Genomic DNA, 7,500 nt, shown 5'->3' with positions numbered 1-7,500 from the left:
AATCGTTACCACTATAAATGCAAATGATTTTGCATTCCTTTACGGCTAGCAAGTGGTTTCTGTTTGGGAGGGCGGCTAATGAAATCATATCACTGTTCGTAATGGTGCATAAAATTCTTCCCAGAATCACTTTCGTAAGTTTGGTTTTTGAAATGGTTTTTGCTGGTCTAGGTAATTACGAAAGTTTCTTCTTGGTTAGTTTGAACTGATGTCGGTACCGGCCGGACATACGACTCTTTTTTTTTTTTGCCAACCAGATACCAGATACTTGCTCGATGAATGGTGTCCACCTGTAAAAAAATGTCCTAGACGCTAGCACCTGTCGTAAAGCAAGTTGGTGCGAGGGCAAACTGTTGTTTTAAAAGGAGTGAGGGGAAGCTTTCCAGAGAGTTTTAGTTTTTTGATCATTATAACTTTCAGTGCCCTCCTCGGTGTGTTCTACACTCTTCTCGACACCCTTTGGTCGGTGAGTTTACGCCAAGAGTAGGTGTGAATCGATTCCGATAAATTGCTGATAGTTGAACAAAGACCAGGCAGACACACAATGTTGGAGTGTGGCGTCACAAAGCGCGAACGTTCACGGATGGTTATCTAATGAATATGTGCAGACAGTTATTTGAGCAATATGTTTAGCATAAACGCAACGAGCGTTATGCCTGCTTACCATGGTGGCTAAGACGATTGTTTGAACAGTCTTGGTAACGGGGCCTTATCACTTTTAAATGTGTTAATGTTATTGATTCCTTGTTTTGCCTTAGTTTTATTTTCGTACAGCATTAAGATTATTGAAAAGCAAAGTAAGATTAGACATAGAAAATATATTCGTAATTGCATGAACCATTCGAACGTATTCCCGTTATCATTATGTTCGTCACTGTGCACCAGCATTGAACTAAAAATAACTGAACTCTACAAAACAAATGATGGACAGATCATATTCTAGAAAATTCGCCATTTCAACGGGAATTTGGTCCACATTGCTGTCCCATAAAACATTGCATGATTGGTTTGAATGAATCGGTATGGATGTTTTGGTAAAGGGCTTGGATGTACAACGGAAATGTGGTTTGATAGTCGATAGAGTTTACATAAAGTATTTCGCTCTTAATCATTGGTTTCGCGAATAAGGCTCATTTTATCATTCGTTGCGACTCTTTCCGAGAATATGAATCCAACAGATTGTTAATGGTTTTGTAAGAACCTTTCATCGTCTTTTCTTTTAAGTCATATAATATGAGTCCGTAATATAATATGAGTTTACCAGTTGCACATGATTTCAGTTCTCGAAAACCCATTTTTTTATTTAACATCATGGCTTGACGTGGGTCTGATGACGCTCGTGGAAAGTTACGTACTATTTCCTTTTTATTGTGATCCAACTTGTTAAAGATGCATGTCAAAGTTCACTAAAAACTTTTGGTTGGTATAGTTGAAGAGGCTATAAAGCGCCTCAAAACCCCCTGCAAGAATAATGATGCATAGATTTAACAAAAGTCAACCACTTTAAATCCGAACAACTGGTTAGCAATGTTTTTTGCTCCTTTTTGGACCATTTATCCTCGAAGCAGCGCAACCGTTTGGTTTCACACCGCTGCTTAAGTCGAAGCTCCTTTTTTTCTATCTTTCTATCAGACTTTCTTTTTCCTTGGTACTGCCACCGTCGAGTGTGAACCGAGAGGTGGAAAGGAAAATTTAGGCAAATGCGGCTCCATCGTTACCATGCGGACAGCAATTTGCATCGCGGAAAATCCCAAAATCTATCATTGATTTTCGTGACCAATCATAGGCAAACCAGTTGACGGGGCGGGGAAACCCGTTCTACCACCGGTTTCTCAGCCATTGAACAACATCGAAATTGGAATGTGATGTTCGTGTCGAAATGGGAAAAAAAAGTGAACCAACCCGTAGGAAATGAACCGAAAGGCGTAAGATCCTTCCTTGTGGTAGATATCGTGGGTTTTACATTCAAGTAAAGGAAGCAGCAAAAGCAAAAAAAAAGGGGAAAAAGGAAAAAGAGGACCGAGAACGAGACCTTGCGCATGCAAAGTATGGAAATGATAGATAAATTCAATTTCTTTGCCAACGTTCCCGGAAGCAGAAGGAACTGCCGGGGCCCGGTAGGTACACCTTATTCCTCCGTGCCCGCACTAGCAATGGAATTGACGGCTAGTTCTTGAACTCCCTGTTACGGGTAGTAGCAAGATTAATGGATTACCAATCGAATGCTGACGACCTCGTGCGGTCGACCGGGTGCTTCGTTGAATCCTTCCTGCTGGTAACTGCATACAGTATGCCGCCAATGCTGTTACGGGACTCGGGTTCTTAGAACCCTTGCCTACACGGGTCTGTATGCGGGTCACGGTAAGAAAGAAAAGCTTTCCTGCTTAGAACTAACAGTGAAATCTTCTTCACTAATCCTTCATTCACAATGTTTGCCAGCTCCGTGTAAGACATCTATGTATTGAGCGATGTACATTCGGGAATTTCCATATTTATGATGGGCCAACCTATGCGACGGAATGTGTACTGGTGAACAAACACTTTTGGAGAACTTCTGCCGATACTTGTTGGGGTATACGACGCGATTAATATTCATCAAACAACCGACGGGGACCGGATCGTTTCGGTGTCCTTCGGTACGATATATTTAAAGTTGATTGAATTTTCTCTCAATTTCGTATCGATTTGAACTCACCTGTGATCGAAATGGTTTACTTAGAATGGAATGTTCTTGTAAGAGATATCTTAACAAACGCTCACAGCATTGGGTTGCTTGTAAATTTGATATAAACTGCAGCATGTAGAATCATTGATCGCAACACTGTCAAGCGTACGTATGTGCTTAATGTACCTTATTGATACATGCACACCGCGAACTTGTTGCATTCTACGGCAATCAACTATCCAACGTTTATGGCGCATCTGAATGTAATCCACGGCTACGTTAGCCTAGATGTGTTGGGACTGAGTAAACGGATTTAAACCGTAGCGTAAGATCATTTGCGAAAATCGAAATAGTCCAGGAAAGCCTTCTGATTTTCTCATTCCAAAACGTATCTATTAAGCTAAGTGAACGAATACGGTGTACGTATAGTAGAAGATAATGGAAATCAGGCAGCAACGTGTAGTTCATGCGGAACTGAATCGAGACACTGCTTTCCGCTTTCGTTGATGATGCCGCCATACTGATGCTTTATCGAAACGATGCTCCACTAAATGCGATTAAATCCATTCACTGAAAAGTGAAGCAGTAAAGGATATTTCGGCCCGGGCTGCAAAGCTACTGCTGCTGCTGCTGCTGCTGCTAGTGATCCATCACTTTTGATTTTTCCACCTTCGTCAGGGCAGGGCAGGATAACTCAAGCAGCGTCTATTCGAAACGAGAACTGACGATGGGATGTTGCTGGGCCATTGAGTCTTGTTTGGCGTCGTTGGCGCGATTTAATTCAAAATTTGATTACATCCGATTCGTTTTCCTCCAATTTGGTGCACGGGCGTTTTCCACAATGCACCAACCACCCGATTCCACACGATCCCAAGTACCAATGCAGCCCATTCGAGGCACTGAGATGGAACTTATTCTGCCTGTTTTTTTTGTCTCTCCCTATGCTCCGGGAAATTACCGGACCGTGTAAAGCGCAGGCAGATAGCAAATAGTTAAAAGGTTCACGTCGCTCACCATAATACACGCGAAGTTTCACGACGATTCGGCATGATTCGCGGAAGCTGCTTCCGGAGCGCCCACTCACCAATCTCGACTCTTCGTAGTTTAATTACATTTGCCAAAGAATGAGCCACTTGGTTGGTTGGCTCGACGATGGTGCAGGAGGTTTGAAATTGAATTCAAACCACCCTCTTTGAAATCGGTTTCTCAAACGAAACGGTGCTGGTGCCAGCCCGACCTGGTTGGAGCGGCGGGCAATGCAGGTAGTAATCAATTTAGGAAGTTTTGTGCATAATCATTTGAAGTATTGTTCACATTTCTCGTTCACCGGTGTACTTGCCCGTTTTTCCTTGATCGGAAAATTGTGAAAGCTTCGTGAAACTGATATACCTCAATTACATTTATCTTGAAGAATGAGCGACGGTCTTGATTCAAATATCTACATCACTAAACAAAAAACCACCCTTTTCAGGTGAATATATCGGTGGTGCTAACATGTTGAAAGCGAGTTAAATACTGGCCTTCAGTCTTTCCCGGTTTACATGTTCGCGGTTTTACAGGTGGAAAATCCTCAATTCGGCATGTTACTAGAGGTTCTGGTTTTGAATGGTTTCTACAGAATGTTAGCTACAGAATGCCGGCAAGTCTCACGTACCTCTGTGTGACCGCCGACAGTGGTTTTTCTATCATATGTTGCCAGATGTTAGCTGTTGCCCGTACAGGAAAGGAAATCTGTTTATCATCGTGCAGGATAGCTGAAAAACCAAACCACAGCTTCTAGGGTATTCCAAAAATGTCGGAAATCCTGTAGTTGATCTTAAACCGACGGATTGTGTGGCCTCAGGATGCATGTTTTCGGACGATCTGTATCAGTCTGTTCTGAGGTCCGTGCGAGCAACCATGATTAAAACATTAGCTAGAGCTGGCTGTACATTTTGTTAGTTTAATATCATGTGGTTTGATTTTAAGTATTCCAGTTTCAGAATGCAGTTGCTCATTTCATGTTCATATGTAGATATTATGAAACGCTTTAAAAAAATATTTAACTTATTTATCTGAAAGGAAATATATTGACTACTAAACATTGAATACAGTAATTTTCATTGAAAGCGTATATATTGCGGGGTGAAAAGAGATGCATAAACGAACCTTAATTGTGAAAAATGAGCGAATCCTTCGTGGAACATGAATCCGTGCTGGTTTGTGGGGCAACTGTCATCTCATTGTTTCGTGGTTGATTACATGGTACATCTCTTTCACCGCTTCACTTGAAGTTACCTCCATCAGAATAATCAAAAAGTTGAAATACGCACAAGGCACTGGTAAGAGACAGCTCATTTCTCATTAGTATTGTTGCCAAATTTGTGAAGCCAGTGTTACGTTAATCCTGGCCACTAGAGGCATTTCGCGTATTTGCTATCCTTTGCCTGGCCTTTATCTTTTCCTTCCGATATAATTAAAATGTGTTCACAACGTAGCAATACCACAGCGAACACAGCGATAATGGAGGAAGCTGCACGACAAGAATGGTGGCAAGAATTTCACTCAATTTGCTCAAATTGTGCTGTATTATTGCTGAGGAATGAATCCCACCGAGCTTAACACGATGAGGGTAACAAACAATGCTTGCGTGTATATAGTCAACCAGCTTTGCGGCGTGCGAAGCAGCAGACAGAAGAGGTAGGCTTTGGGTGAGATGTAACAAAATATCCAGAAGATGTTATTCGACGCCGATGAGCTGTACGTACTTATGTATTCAACGCTAAATCTGAGGTGAATTGGTTGGTCGGTCGGGTTGGGTTTTTTGCTTCTCATTTTCACTCTCTCGAAATGAAGTGTACCTACGCTAACCTCGCAAAGAATGTGATGCCGGTAGCTCCAGTACCCCGAACGCCGAAGCCCTTGATGACGATGCTGCTACAGGCTTGGCTACAGTGGGCAGGATCTCAAAGATGAAGGAATATGAATAACTTCATCCAGTGCCGCAACAGCAGCAGCAGCAGTACACAGCAGTACAGCTGCCGGTGTACAATAAGACTCATTAAAATTGCAATTGAATGTAAAAAAGCTTTCGGTATTTTCATTTTGTTGCCAGTCGGAGTCAGGAGGTGTAAAAAATGTATTTTTCTCTTTATATTTAGATACTGTCTGGTTGTGCAAATTTTAATTAATTTTATGCCATAAAACCTCTCATTACTGCTCTCGGCGTATCACTCGTCAGATATTCTTTCCCGGTCCCGGTCGGAAAAGTGTGTACTTTTTTTTTTCAACAGCTTTTCTTTCATGACTGTTGAATCATACAACAATTTTCATGTATTCTAGAATCCTTTTGTCCACCACAAAGTAATACGGACTATGGATTTTTGTGACACATTTGCTTTTTTAAAATGTTTTGTTAACATACAATTATAATGTGTAATCAATCGCATAGTCTATTCAATTTCTAAATGGTTCAAAACATTGAAATTGTCGAATGAAACTGCCGGATGTACATCGAGGAATCAATGATTGAACGAAATTATGCAGATCTTTTTTAAATATCCGATGATCGACCTCGATGTATGATGGACACCACAGTATATGGCATTTATGTGATTTATGAACGACAAAACAAAAATGAAAGCGTAAAATGGTTTTGCCACAAAATATAAAAGAAATTAGTTTCTTTTGGACCCGAATGACCCTTAGCCCCCCTTTAAGCAAATGGACCTGTGGCTGTCTTAATTGGATCCAGGTAAAATGAAAAGCTTGTTTTGTGAAAAGAAAAGAAACAGACAAGAGCGAATTAGAATCTTCACAACATAAATCCCTATCACAAGTTCTTTTTAATTCCATTTGACTAAGGACCACTTTCGAAGGTTCACAATGAAATGCAAAGTGCGTTTTGATTAGCATTAGCTAGCTTCCAAGTCCAGTGCGCTGATCTTTTTGTTTCCTTCGCCCTCTCAATCGCGGAAAGGCGACAGGGCGGTGGCAAAGATGAACATGTCGGTGGCACTGCTGTTTGACAGTGTCAAAAACTCGTTAAAACTTTTCCACCTTTCCGCAAACGCGGGCTGAAAGTGGAAACGAGGGCGGCAGGAAGCTCAATAGGTTTACCAATCGTCCTGGACCGGTGAATATCTTTGTTTTATTTTCCGGTGCAATGTGTATCCTGTCCGCGATGGTGTGGCAAAAGCTACCGACGGCCGGTGGTCTTGTCAAGGCGTGTAATGAAGTGCTACACCCACGCCGCGGTGCTGGAATGAAATCCGAATGCAAATGAAATGTGATTGAATTCAATTTTCTTTCCCCACCATCCGCCGGGTGCCGTCGAACCGGTGGGTTGGCGGACTGGTGGACGACCACAAATCAACGTCGAACGTAGTGCGATTTACTCAACGTTCTTTGTTCGAGAGCTCGAATGACGAATCATTTCTCGTTACATTCGCCACCTGTCAATCGTGCTATTTCAACGTTAAGCTTATTTGTCCAGATGCTTTTGGAAGGATTTAGCGGCTGGATGAGAGGGAAACCGCTTTTCCTGCCTGCCGGCTGTCAGTGTGTCTGCGTGCTTGGCTCCGTTCGCTGGAATGCAGTTGGATTTTCCAGACTGCGAATGAGATGTTGGCCGGTAAACGATCGTAGCAAATCGTTCTAGCATTACGTACGTCAGCTGCAATTTCACCTGTAACGCATTTTTAACAAATTCGATTTACCTTTGAGGGAGTTGCTCCTGTGATTGTGAGGTTTCTCAATACTTTCCACACCGATCATCATGCTGACAGTGATCGTACGCTCTGCGTGTCATGTTTGGTTTTCCTTTTGTATTTCACATCGTTTTTGTTCCGATTTTC

At 42.0% G+C, this 7,500-nt stretch overlaps 1 protein-coding gene across 3 annotated transcripts in view; it reads right to left on the bottom strand.

Annotated features, from left to right (window-relative positions):
* Positions 1–7,480: 7,480 nt before the first annotated feature.
* Positions 7,481–7,500, bottom strand: part of LOC126570941 (dopamine receptor 1) — an 81,474-nt gene continuing 81,454 nt past the window's right edge. For all 3 annotated transcript variants that reach the window (XM_050229091.1, XM_050229090.1, XM_050229092.1), the window contains one exon: positions 7,481–7,500. This exon is cut by the window's right edge and continues 3,357 nt beyond it. The gene's annotated coding sequence lies outside the window, so the exon portion shown is untranslated.

The sequence above is a fragment of the Anopheles aquasalis genome, chromosome 2, assembly GCF_943734665.1.
Source record: "Anopheles aquasalis chromosome 2, idAnoAquaMG_Q_19, whole genome shotgun sequence".
In the NCBI taxonomy this organism is placed as follows: Eukaryota; Metazoa; Arthropoda; class Insecta; order Diptera; family Culicidae; genus Anopheles; species Anopheles aquasalis.
This window is presented reverse-complemented; position numbering and strand designations above follow the sequence as displayed.